General features: G+C 36.3%; 1 protein-coding gene across 1 annotated transcript in view; it reads right to left on the bottom strand.

Moving 5' to 3' along the window:
* NOX4 (NADPH oxidase 4) overlaps positions 1–13,113 on the bottom strand; it is a 148,535-nt gene that overhangs the window by 46,761 nt on the left and 88,661 nt on the right. The gene's annotated exons all lie outside the window — the stretch shown is intronic.

Below are 13,113 nucleotides of genomic sequence, written 5' to 3' on the forward strand. Positions count from 1 at the left end.
TTTTCTTGTTAATCTGGCTAAGGTCAATTTAATTATTAGGCCAGCCAAAGAATCTAGAAGGGAAGAAGGAAAAAGTTTTCCTCCCCCTATCTACTTGAAAAAGAATTTAGAATGTAATTACAACATTACTTAAAGAGGGAAAGAAAAGCTGTTCTCCTAGGGATTCAAAGAAATTAATGGTTTGTCAAAATTCGGTGTTTTATTTTCCTTAGGAAAAGAAATATGCACACTAATCTTAGAAGAAACAAATTACTTCAAAAAATGAGAATTAAAGGGCAAACTTACAGAGAAGTACATCCAAACCAACTAGAAAGATACGGAGTATAAATTTTCCTTTTCTGAAAAGTTCAGATCAAGTAAATGTTCTTTATTACCATGGTAACTCAGTATTGAATAACAATAGTTGCTATTTAAAATATTGCTTTCAAAGCAACATCAAAGGCATTCAAATTAATACTATTTTAGATAAATCAGAAAATCTAGCTGCAGAGCAAGAATATTTTCCTATTAAAGATATAGACAAATCTTCTGTTGATAAAATTCAAATGGAAATGGACTGCGATTTTAGAAGAAAAAAACAATCAGCGGCATGCTCTGGTTATATAAAACTACCTTTTCCACAAATATTAAGACCAATATCAAAGGAATACAAAAAAACAGAATCTTATACTTGTCTTATCCAAGGGAGGAAAAAACAAGTCCATACTTGTAACTCAGAAGATAAGGACATAGAGCACAATATATACAACCAGAGCTAATAAATGAATACGAACACTAATAGGTGCTAGATAGAAAACAAACATAAAAATCCCATATTTGGCACTTTTCCTCCACAATATTCCCTGTGAGATTTTCTCAACTATCCCTCAATTTATCTGTTATCATTCCTACCCTATGTGGAATTAAATTATCCACATTTTAGGATATATTTCTCTGAAAAGAATTATACAGCCTTACATCAGCAATGAGCTGGTGAATGAGAAAATTATATCAATGCAACAGGTTGTAGGTGAGGAAACTAAAAGCCACACTGCCTGACTGACTGGCCCAGGGCCATATGGCTAGCAAGAGGCAAAGAGATTTAAAAAGAAAACAAAAACAGAAACAAAAACAAACCCCCAAAGCTCACAGTCAAGTGTTCTTTCCACTGCATTATATTGCCTCATTCTGGGGAGAGAAAATACTGTACTTCCTTTCCTGGCCTCCCCCCTCTCTTATTTTCTTCTTGCCTAAGGATTACATAATAAGAGAAAAATGCAGCAAGGTCATATACAATCTGTGTGCCTTCACACCTGGTACTTTTAACAGTGTAAGGTCTGGAGGTAGGCCATGCAGTATTACACAAAGAAAAACTATTTAATGGATGCTTTTATTTTCAGAGCAAGCCCAGTGATAAAAGTCTATTCCTTTAATATTCATTATTCTAGTTCCTACTTGTTAAACATACTATTTTAAAAAAAATCAAAAAAATCAGCTTTTGAAAGAACTGCAAACAGACTTGTTGGCCTCTAAATACATCGATGAATCAATGTCTGTAACTGGCTTTCTTATAAAATATGAGTTCTATTTCCACCAAAGCTAAATACAAAAATTGACAGGGTGAAAAGAAAAGAACAGAGGTTTAAGGAAGGTGAAAGCAAGAAACAGAGGCATTTTCAGTTGCACATATTATTGCTACTAAGCTTTCCACAATCTACCTCTTAAGGAGAATGTTTTCTTTTCATTTGTCACAGCAAATGCACTTTTTTGACAACGTTGGCATTCAACAAAGGAAACACCTCAAAGTGATGAAGGCTCAGCTTGATACTAATTCAGTCCCTGCTTTCTGCACAAACTCAGTACCCCCTGGGTGCATATTCAAGGAGGAATAGGCAATTTTATCCAAAGAAACTGGAGGGTTTTTTAATGTTTTTATGAAGTTCTAACCTAAAACCCTGGGCAAACAAAATTACTGGCATGAAATACATGGTCCTTTGAAACCTATCAAAACCAACCTTGCAGTGGGAATCTTCTCTGTTCTTAAATACAGGACCTCCTGGTCAAAGACCAAGCCTATGAAATGATGGATTAGGGAAGAGCAACAAGCAAATATATGAATTCACTTCCTTCATTAGGTTGTTTCATTGGATAAATTTGAGTCCCCCCATCTCTCTGGCTTTTTTATTGCATGTGCATTCCCGATGCCAGGACTGCTTGTCCTTCTTTTAACCAAATCCTGTCCAAGATTTCAGGACCAACTAAGATTCCCATTCCTTGAAGAGGCCTTCACAAACTATGCCTACCAGTGATAACCTTTGTTTTTATTTTCAGCATAATAAGGTTAGGTACTGGAGCAGAGATTCTTAATCTCCTGTGGACTATACAATGAAGTCTAATTTGTTTATCTGCGTGTTGAATATTCTTTAAACAACTGGCTCCTACATATCTCTGCAGCTTTATCTCCTAATATTTCTAACTATGAATTCTAAGCTCAGCTGCATTAACATCTTATTGTTTGCTACGACATCATGCCTTTTATGGCAATGTGTTCTTTCTTCCAACAGTGCCCTTTTCTGCATAGAAAGTTCCTACTTTAACCTCTGTGTTCCAGCTCAAATGCACCTCATCATGCCCACATAAATTTTCTGATTTCCTAAGGCAGAATAAGTTAAATCCTCTTAAAGAACTCTAATTATCTATCCATGAGAGAAAATGTCAGTATTTTGCATCCTCACCAGCAATAGATTATTATTATTAATAAAGAAAATCTTTGTTAATTGATAGATGAAATATGGTATTGCAGTGATTCTAATTAACATTTATTTTAATAGTATTATGATCTACTCTGTTCACATAGTTTATTCATTTCTTTTTGCAGCTTATTTCTTATTGAACTAAACAAGCTGTTTATATATTGAAGGTTTTAGTGTGTATTTACTATAAATTTTTTTGGTTCAATTTCCTTTTAGTTTTTGGCATGATTTTAAAATTTTTATGTAGTTAAATCTACTTACTTTTCTCTGTGAATTCTTCCACAATAGAATGATCTTTCATATGGAGAGTTTAATTTCTATATTTTCTTCTGATGCCTTTACAGATTAACATTTTTATGTTAAAGTACTTAACCTATCTGGAAGTAATTTTTGGTCATCTGAAGTAAAGATTTAATGTTTTTAAATAGTTAAGTGCCAAATGCTTTAACTATTTACAAACTAACACTTCATATTGATTTACAGACCTTCCTTTATCATATGATATATATTTTCATGTATCAAAGGGTCTGCTTCTAGGTTATTTTCCTTTGTTAATATATTTCTTGTCACTTTTGCTCTAGTGCCACAGTGCTTAAACTTCTTGAACTTTATAGGAGGCAATGTAGTAAATTATAAATTAGCATTATATGAGCCTGAGTTCAAATCTCAGCTCATCCACTTAATAGCTTCATGTTCCTAGGCATATTATTTAGCCTTGTAAATTCTTAGTTTGTTTGTAAAATTCATTTCACTTTATAACATGTTTAAATAGAGCCAGTCCTATCTTGTTATTCAAATTTTTCTAGATTTTCTTGTTACTCATTTTTAATTATTTTCTTATGCAGTTTGTTTATGTAAAACTTCAAGTGCTGTCAAAACTTGAGTTGAGATCAAGGTATCAATTATCTTGTGTTTAGAGGTTAATTTATTTTAATAAAAGGTGCAAATCAGTGGCTTAATCTTAAAAAAAAAAATAGTCCTTCCAGTGGTTGACATATTTGGTTATTTATTGACCTCTTTCACCTTATAAATTTATTTTCCCCTTCTGAATATTTATAGTAGTTTGTTTTTTAAGAACTAAGGGTAATTGTGCCAAGGAGACAAAAAGGGAAGACAGATGGATTTGTTTTCAGATATTCATGTGAGCCAGTAAACGTGGTTGAAAAAGTCAAAAAAAAAATATTATTTTTCTTCAAATAATATTTGAAGTTTTCTTCAAATAATATTATTTTTGATCTTGAGTTCTGATTTTAATTGAAATTATATTAAGGCTGTAAATTATTTTGGGAAGAATTAAGAGTTTTAAATATTTTGCCTTTATATCTAGAAAAACTGCATGTCCCTTTCAACTTTTCTATTCTTTAAAAAAAAATCTTTAATTTTCTTTACATCACCTGATTCTCAGTTCTTACTGAAGTTATATCATTTCTTTTTCCTGTGTGACTTCCTCTTAATATGGAAAAATAGTGAACACCAAATGGATGCCCTTGATAGGCTTAGGAAATTTCTTGTTAGAAGTTTACATCATACAGGCCAAGACCTCAAATAAATAAATACAATTAAGAACTTCTTTTTAAAGGATGATTTGAAAAATACTGCCTCTGTTTCTGCTCTGTGGAAGAAACAAGAATAGGAATATTTATTTATGTAAATTGATTCCCAGGCCTAAAAAAAAAGAAAAAGATAAATTCTCATTTCTATTGAGTTTGCATCTTAACATTGGTTGTCTTTTCTACTACGTTCTCTGCAAACTCTGGAAGTCTGTATGGTTGAATACTATATCTCAACCAGCAAGGACACGATATTCCAAACCACCACTGAACAGTCAACCATGCTAGCAGCAACAAAAGGTTTTCACTATTATTGTGAAATTGTAATGTCAGAGGAATACATCACAAATAAGAAGAAGGGGCTGGGCGAAGAAAGTATGACAAATCACTCAACTATTCCTGAAGGACAGTCTAACTCTTAAAATGTATTTTCTTATTTGCTCCAATCAGAGGCATAACTTTCTGCTAGATATTGTCATTGAAAATATTGGGATATGCAGAGATTTCTATGTGGACCTTCTTGGCTTTCCCTTCCTTCTAGCTATGTGGGTAGCCACATCCCAAGACATTTTAGTAGTTTCTCAATACAGTGCCAACAAAAAATAAGATTGCCTTCTATTTTTAAGCTCTTCATCACTCTATGACAGACCATTTTACCTTTTCACTTTATTATCTATCCAAAGTACATTTCTTGGTGTTCCCTAGCATTCCATGTCCACAATTTGTCACCTCCAAATTTTCTCAAAATCTCATTTCATGGAAGAGTTTAGTCACCTCCAAATTTTCTCAAAATCTCATTTCATGGAAATTTCCTAAGTCATTCTATTTATATTTGTTTATGAAATCCCACCCTTCTCTGTTAAAGTTCAAAAATCATAATAAGAGCAATAGCATTTTTACTAGACTCTATTCCCAAAGTTCCCTTACTTGATTGCCTTTGAATCCATGGAAGATAAGTATATTCCTTTGGGATTAACATACTTAATGTCTTAGGTGTGTTCATTTGGATGACCCTAAAGAACACTGTCTGTGTGATTATAATCCATTAAGTTACAATTTTGCTTTAAAATTACAATTTGTTTAGAATACAGGAACTATATTCATTTTTAGCTTCCTTTATAAAGTGCTTAGCAATCGTGTCAAACAAATGAGTATTTAAAAATGTTCCTCATGATAATGATAATGGCACAGAATCCTTGCCTTTTTGGCTTTGGAATTATTTAGTCCCTTACCACTGATTAGCTTGGCAAAATAACCTATTCTTTCTTGACCACCCAGTACATTATTGTCATATTTTTGACATTGCTTAAGAAATTACGTTACCAATAAAATTCCTCACTATTCTTTTTTTTTTTTTTGGCTGTGCGGCATGTGGGATCTTAGTTCCCTGACCAGGGATTGAACCTGTGCCCCCTGCAGTGGAAGCACGGAGTCTTAATCACTGGACCACCAGGGAAGTCCATCACTATTCTTATTTTCCTTAATATTATATAGTAAATCAAGCAGAAAATAGTAGGTAACAGAGAATTCAAACTTAGGAACAAACAGTTCAGAATAAAAACGTTAACAATCCATGCAAAAAAACCACTTTGCTATAATAATTCTACTTCCAGGTCCAGAAATTATATAATTTGCTTATTTTCAAAAGTAAGAAGTAAAACTCTTTATTGGATAAAAATCCCCAGTTTCTGTATTTTCCCTATCTCTGGTGTTGTAAGATAACTGAACTAGAATAAAACTTAATGAGTAGTGGATTCCAATCACTTACTAAGCAATCTCTATATTTTCTGTGGCTTTATAAGTGAACTATCACCTACTAAAAAATGACAGCATAGATTTCATGTTCATAAACCAAGAAACCAAGGGGAAAACAATTTATCCTCTCTCCTGAGAAAAGATGGGCATTTATATGGTAATACAAATTTCTCATTTCCCTGATAGAAAAATTTCCTTGAATTCTGAGACTATGAAATATGCAATTTAACCACAGCTCATATTTATTGAATGATTTATTATATTATGATAGCAAATGAGTTATGTTAAATTCCATTATATTAGCTAATTAATGGTTCTCAGTGATTTCCACATAGACTTACATGGCGCTAGAGTTATAGTGTTTCATTATACAAATAAAACATACTTTAGGACATAATATGTTAATCCTCACCCTGCCCTAGGTAAACAGGTATCTATCTATTTACCCAGATAGATACACAAGTAATTGCATATGTATTTGTTACTCAACACCCCCCGCTAATTAAAGGACAGATCAATATAAATTCAATCCCTATCAGAGTTCTGAGGCAATTTAGAAATAGGAAGAATTTAGAAATAGGACCATTTGCTATGTGCTTCTCTTTGTATACTAACTCTCTCTACTTACTGGTCTCCACTTTACTCAGTAATTCACAGCAACTTCTACCATCCTCAAACCTCTTCTCTGCATTTTCCCAAAAAGGTGGTTTTTATCAGGTTAGCAGTGATGCCCTCTCACAGTTATTGTTCAGTCCTACTTCTTTGGTCACCATAGATCATTCCCTCCACAGAACTTTTTATCTCCTCAGCTTCCTTGATGCTATGACAATCCTTTGATTTGGTGTCTTTGTTTCTAACCTGGTCTTTCTCTTTTCCAATTTGTATAAAAAACCAGCAGGGGGACCCATATAAAGTACAAATTTGATTTCAGTTCCTGTTTTAAACCCTTCAGTTTTTCACCAACATCTTTAGGAAAAAAGACCAAGTTTCTTAGTAATTCCTACAAGCTCCTCCATAACATGACCTCTGGATACGGTCCCAGCCTGCCTTCCAACAGCATGACATTTTCCCGACTTTCCATGATACTTCACCCCTCTGTGCTATTATTCAAGCTATTTTTCTCCCTGGAAAAATCTCCCACTCTAGACAAGTCCTATTTTTCCATTACACTCACTTTGGCCCAGAAAGCCTCCCAAATCTTCCTCCCCATGCATCTGCATCCTCCATTTTGGTGAACACAGCATGACATTATGTATCTGAACCCTGCCCCACTTACTGGTGATTTTTCACAAAGCAGAGGATACACCTTCTTGCTTGCCTACCTGCCTTCTCCCCTTCCTTCCTTCCTTCCTTACTTCCTTCCTTCCTTCCTTCCTCCCTCTCTCCCTCCCTTTCTCTCTTCACTTAACAAATATTTACATTTATTAGGAATAACCATTTTAATGGACCCTTGAGTACAACGGTGAGCAAAAAGAGATACAGGCCTCTATCATGATAATGCTTATAGTATATCGAAGAAAACTTGTTACACCAATGATCACACTTTGAATATATAGTTACCAATGGAGATAAGTGCTCTCAAAACCAGGAATACAGTGATGGCAGCATATAAGAAACAACACCCCAAATTGAGGTGTCTAGAAGGCTTCTCAGATGAAGTGGCTCCCGGGCTATGATTTAAAGATGCTAGATACCTAAGCGGGTAGGGGTGGGAAGAAGTGGTGGAGGGTATTACGGGTATATGGATCATGATATATATATGGTGGGAGGTAACAAGGGAAACAAAAGGAGCAGAAAAGCCAAGGTGCTCTTGTGCAGAGAAGAAAAAACTGAATCAAGATAAGAGTAGGTCAGGGTCCAAGCAGGGATGCCTTTCTAGGCCACTGTAAGGATTTTTTGCTTTATCCAATGAGCAATGGAAAGCTATTAATGTGTTTGAGGCAAAAGCAGTGATTTAATTGGATTCATGCTTTGAAGTTTCTATGGTTACAGTGCAGAGAATAGATTGGAAGTGACAACTATAGTGAATTTAATCAGGAGTGGACCAATGCTGGTTAAATCCAACTCCCCACCTGCTCAATAGCTAATCTGAAGAAGTGGGCCATGCCAGGAAAAAACTCACAATTATTCTGACTTCTATCACTTTAAATTTTGGACCACATATCTCAGTAGGACTCTTGGCACAACTCAGAAAGGCCATCATGCTTCACTCATGAATTTACTATTTAAAATGATACATTACACTTTCTTCCTTCTCCTCAAAATTCAAAGTACTTCCCCCCTTCCTCATTCTCAGTGAAAACCTTACTATTTATTTCACTAAGAACACAGAAAGAGGGACTTTCCTGATGGCACAGTGGTTAAGAATCCACTTGCCAAAACAGGGGACACGGGTTTGAACCCTGGTCTGGGAAGATCCCACATGCTGTGGAGCAACTAAGCCCGTGTGCCACAACTACTGAGCCTGCATTCTAGAGCCCGTGAGCCACAACTACTGAAGCCGGCACTCTAGAGCCCGCGAGCCACAACTACTGAGCCTGCGCTCTAGAGCCCGTGAGCCACAACTACTGAAGCCTGTGCACCTAGAGCCCGTGCTCTGCAACAAGAGAAGACACCGCAATGAGAAGCCTGTGCACCACAATGAAGAGTAGCCCTTGCTCGCCTCAATAAGAGAAAGTCCGCACACAGCAACTAAGACCCAACGCAGCCAAAACTAACTAACTAAATAAATTTATTTAAAAAAAAAAAAGAACAGAAGGAATCAGAAGAGAAATCCCATTCCTCTCACTCCAAGTCCACCAACCAATCAGTAGTCTTCTCTTGTCTTCCTATAAAGCATGAACTGCCCAGCTGCCTTACCTGAGGTCAACGCCTCCACTTGTACATTGTAATCTAGTCCTTCTGAAACCCATTAGGAGACCCTCATGGGCTTTGCTCCTATAATTATAACCTCTATCTCTCCAGCATTATCAATGTTTCCATCTCTACTTTAATCTTATTATTCATATTGTCCTTAGACATATATAAACATAATAGTTCACATTAAATATATAAGTGTATATATAAAATACATATATATATTTATTTTATATGTACTCTAAACTCATATGTGCCTTGTCCCTATATCCTCCACCCCTTCAACTACTGCCCTATTTCTTTACTTCATTTTATATCCCAACTCCTTAGAATTTGTCCAGAGATATTTTGGCAAATATTTAATAGACAGGTCTTTAACAAATGTTTTTAATCCCTACCTTATGGGGTTTTTCAATTTCTATGGAATGAATACTCACATTGTGGATGATTTAAAGCTATCAAACTTGACTTCACTGAACACAGAGTTGGAAAATAAGCACCCTATAACCCAGTGAGCTCACAGGAGCTGGCCCCAACACACTGGATTTGTCTATACTTACCATCTCCAGTTCTTCTCCTACTATTATTATCTCTTGAACCCACCTCAATCAGGCTTCTGTTCCCAGCACTCCACTAAAAACATGATTCCTAAGGTCATTAATTCAGCCTTCATTTTACTCCGATTTTCAGCAGCCTTTGTTTCAGCTGGTCCATTCCTCATTTTTGAAACACTGTCCTGTGGTGCCAGGACTCAGACTTGCCTGGTTCTCCTTTTACCTCAGTGGCCACTCCTTCTTAGTCACCTTTGCTGAGCTCTATGTGTTGAAATGCCTCAGGACTCAGTCCTGCGTTAGATTTCTTCTCTATCTATACACATTTCTTAAACTAGTTACTCTTTTTTTTAAAATTAATTTATTTATTTTATTTATTATTTTTGTTTATTTATTTATTATTTTGGCTGTGTTGGGTTTTCGTTGCTGTGCGTGGGCTTTCTCTAGTTGCCGCGAGCAGGGGCTACTCTTTGTTGTGATGCACGGGCTTCTCACCGCGGTGGCTTCTCTTGTTGCAGAGCACGGGCTCTAGAGTGCGCAGGCTTCAGCAGATGTGGCGCATGGGCTCAGTAGTTGTGGCTCGTGGGCTCTAGAGCGCAGGCTCAGTAGTTGTGGCACACGGGCTTAGTTGCTCTGCGGCAAGTGGGATCTTCCCAGACCAGGGCTTGAACCCGTGTCCCCTGCATTGGCAGGTGGATTCTTAACCACTGCGCCACCAGGGAAGCCCAAACTAGTTACTCTTGATGGAAGAATACCACCTCTTAGGGGGACTTTTGAGAGCTTGTGGAGGCAATTTGGTCTCACAATGATGATGAGAAGTTACTGACGGTTAGAGAGTAGGGGTCAGAGACAGCAGACATCCTGCAATTTGTGGAGAATACTGTGCAACAAGAAATTGTCTCACTCCCCATATGCTTTTTAAATGACTTTCTGGACATTCATGTACATGAAAAATGTGAAGTTTTTGCATGATTTAAATAGGCACTGGAATTTCTGGGATTGCATCTACCCTGTAAACTAAATATTATTGTACTCTATTGTGTCTAGAACTTAACCAAAAGATGTTCACCATTTTGGAAAAGCACATCATAAAAGAACTGGGGCTCACAGTATTTGACTTGCATTGGGAGCCTGCATTTAGAACTGTTTTATTCATGATGATTCTGTGTGTGGGTACAAGTCACCTATTTCTTATGACTTCTAGTGTAGTCATGCTTAAGAATTTAAATATTGAATGTAAATCATTTACTATAAATTATTTACATAGCTCCTTTATACTAAGATATATTGATTTTTTATAAATCATTTGTGTATATAATACCTGTAAATTGAATTTTAAGAATGTAAAGTGGGCATATAAAATGTTATAAAACAAGGAGTTGGAAAAACACCTAAATCCTGTCCAGCTTCAAGGATTTAAATCCATGAAGATACTAATGATTCCCAAGTTTAGATCTCTAGTTTAGACCTCTCAAATTTAAAATGTACAAAACTGAAATTTGAATGTCTACTCTTGTCCCCACAGTATGCCACAGTGTTCTATATCTCAATAAGCAGCAACACTGTCCACTTACTTACTGAAACTAAAAACCTTGGAGTTATCTTTGATTCCTAACTTTTTTACACTCCACCTGCAATGCGTCCACAGAACCTGTCAGATACACCTTCAAAATACATCCACTTTTCAAGACCTAGTCTCTATCACCCTATGCGTAACCAGCATTTCCTCTTGTCTAGACATCAGCAAGAGCTTCTCAACTTATCTCCTGATTTCCACTCTTGACTCACCCAGCATATTCTCTACATAGCTGCCAGAATTACCATTTTAAAATATGAGTCATCCCCTAATCAAAATCCTCCAATGGTTCTCCGTAACATTTATAATAAAATTGAAGTCTGCAAATGCCTATCATGTCTGGTCCACGGGTATTTCTCAGACTTTATTCCCTATAACATTTCCACTTACTCAGTTCCAGCAACACTGCACTTCTTACTGGTCCTTGAACGTAAACATTTGACGGCTTCAGGACTTTTACACTTGCTCTTACCTTTCCCATATACCACTCCTCTCAGTGATTCAATGCTTTGTTCAGAGAGGATTTGCTGACCTTCTAAGTCTGGGTCCAGCCAAAACCAGGAAGGGCTCTATATGATTTAATTGAAAGGAATTTGCTGTAAGGAACTCAGGTGAGGTAAGAATTGGGAGGCTATATTAAAGATAGGGGAGAAATCCAAAGAGTAGCAGGAAGTTACTACCATCCATACAAGCTAGTGGGATATAGGGTGTAGGTGAGGCTACCAGAACCCATAAACCAGGCCCATATGGCAGAAGATAGAACCACCACTGAGGCGAGGTATCTCAAAATGATGATTCACCTCCCCCTTCACCAAAAAAGTTTGACCTGTTTTGTTTTTTTTTTGATCTGTTTTCTACAGTGCTCAGAAGTATCCCCTTTTCCTCCTTCTCCCTAAACTCAGTATTATTTTTGAAACAACAAAGCAAACAAACAAAACACACACACACACACACACACACAAAACCCTTGGGTTGGCAAACACTAGGTAGTATATATTAGAACAAAATGGCTAATCATTCAAATGTAGACTTCAAATCATGCCTTTTATCTCAATCAGATTAAAATCCAAGTCCTCCTGTAACCCACAGAGTCTGATCCCCAACTCCCCTCTCTGATCTCATTTTCCACTACTATCCCCCTTCACTGACTGTATTCCAGCCCCACTGGGATCCTTGCAGTTACCTGACTATCCAAAGTTACTGCCACCTCAGGGACTTCGCACTTACTGTTTCCTTTGCCTAAGCACACTTCTTTCTGAAATCCACCTGATTTATTCCCTCATCTACTTACATGTCTGTTCAGAAAGTCCATAACTAAATACCTTATCTAAATAGCACTACCACCCTTCATCATTCTTACTCCCTTACCTTCCTTTAGTTTTCTTCATAGCACTCATCACTATCTAACACACTATGTATTGATTTGCATTTTTGTTTCTTGGAGGTCTCTACTGGTTAGAACACAGCATTGGTCAGCGCTGTACCTCAGAGACTAGTGCAATGTCTGGCATAGAGTAAGTGCTTAATAAACATTTTACTATTACCCCAAATTACACATAGTTTAAATGTTATCTTCCACAAATATGACCATTATAATTTGCTAGTCATAGAAACAACAACAACAACAACAAGAAGTTGTTGTCACTACAGGTCTCTTCTTTTGGCTGCTTCATTTGCTTCTTGGGTACTCTACAGCTCGGTGTAGCTGATTAGTCTTACATTAGACACATGAGGTGGTATTAAACCTGTTCTTTAGACATGCCCAGGCAGAACATATTTCAGGGAAGAAATAGGCACTGTAAAATATCTCTCAGTCAGTTTAGAGAAGTAAGCCTTTGATACTCAACTTCTTAAGCATCTCTTTGGTGTTTTCTATACTTACTACTCTTAATACTGAGTAATACTTAATAAGCAATTCTTTTAGAATAAAAACCCAATAACCCTTGATTTCAGCAATGATATTCCCAATTTTCCTTTCATAATTATAATTCCATTTTTTTAAGACAGCTAAAACGTCTTTTGAATTAAAGTGCCAGATAGTGGCAGAACTATTTAGTGGTTCTCTGCATGAATGCCTGACATTTTTTTCCAAA

This window comes from Lagenorhynchus albirostris, chromosome 9 (assembly GCF_949774975.1).
Source record: "Lagenorhynchus albirostris chromosome 9, mLagAlb1.1, whole genome shotgun sequence".
In the NCBI taxonomy this organism is placed as follows: Eukaryota; Metazoa; Chordata; class Mammalia; order Artiodactyla; family Delphinidae; genus Lagenorhynchus; species Lagenorhynchus albirostris.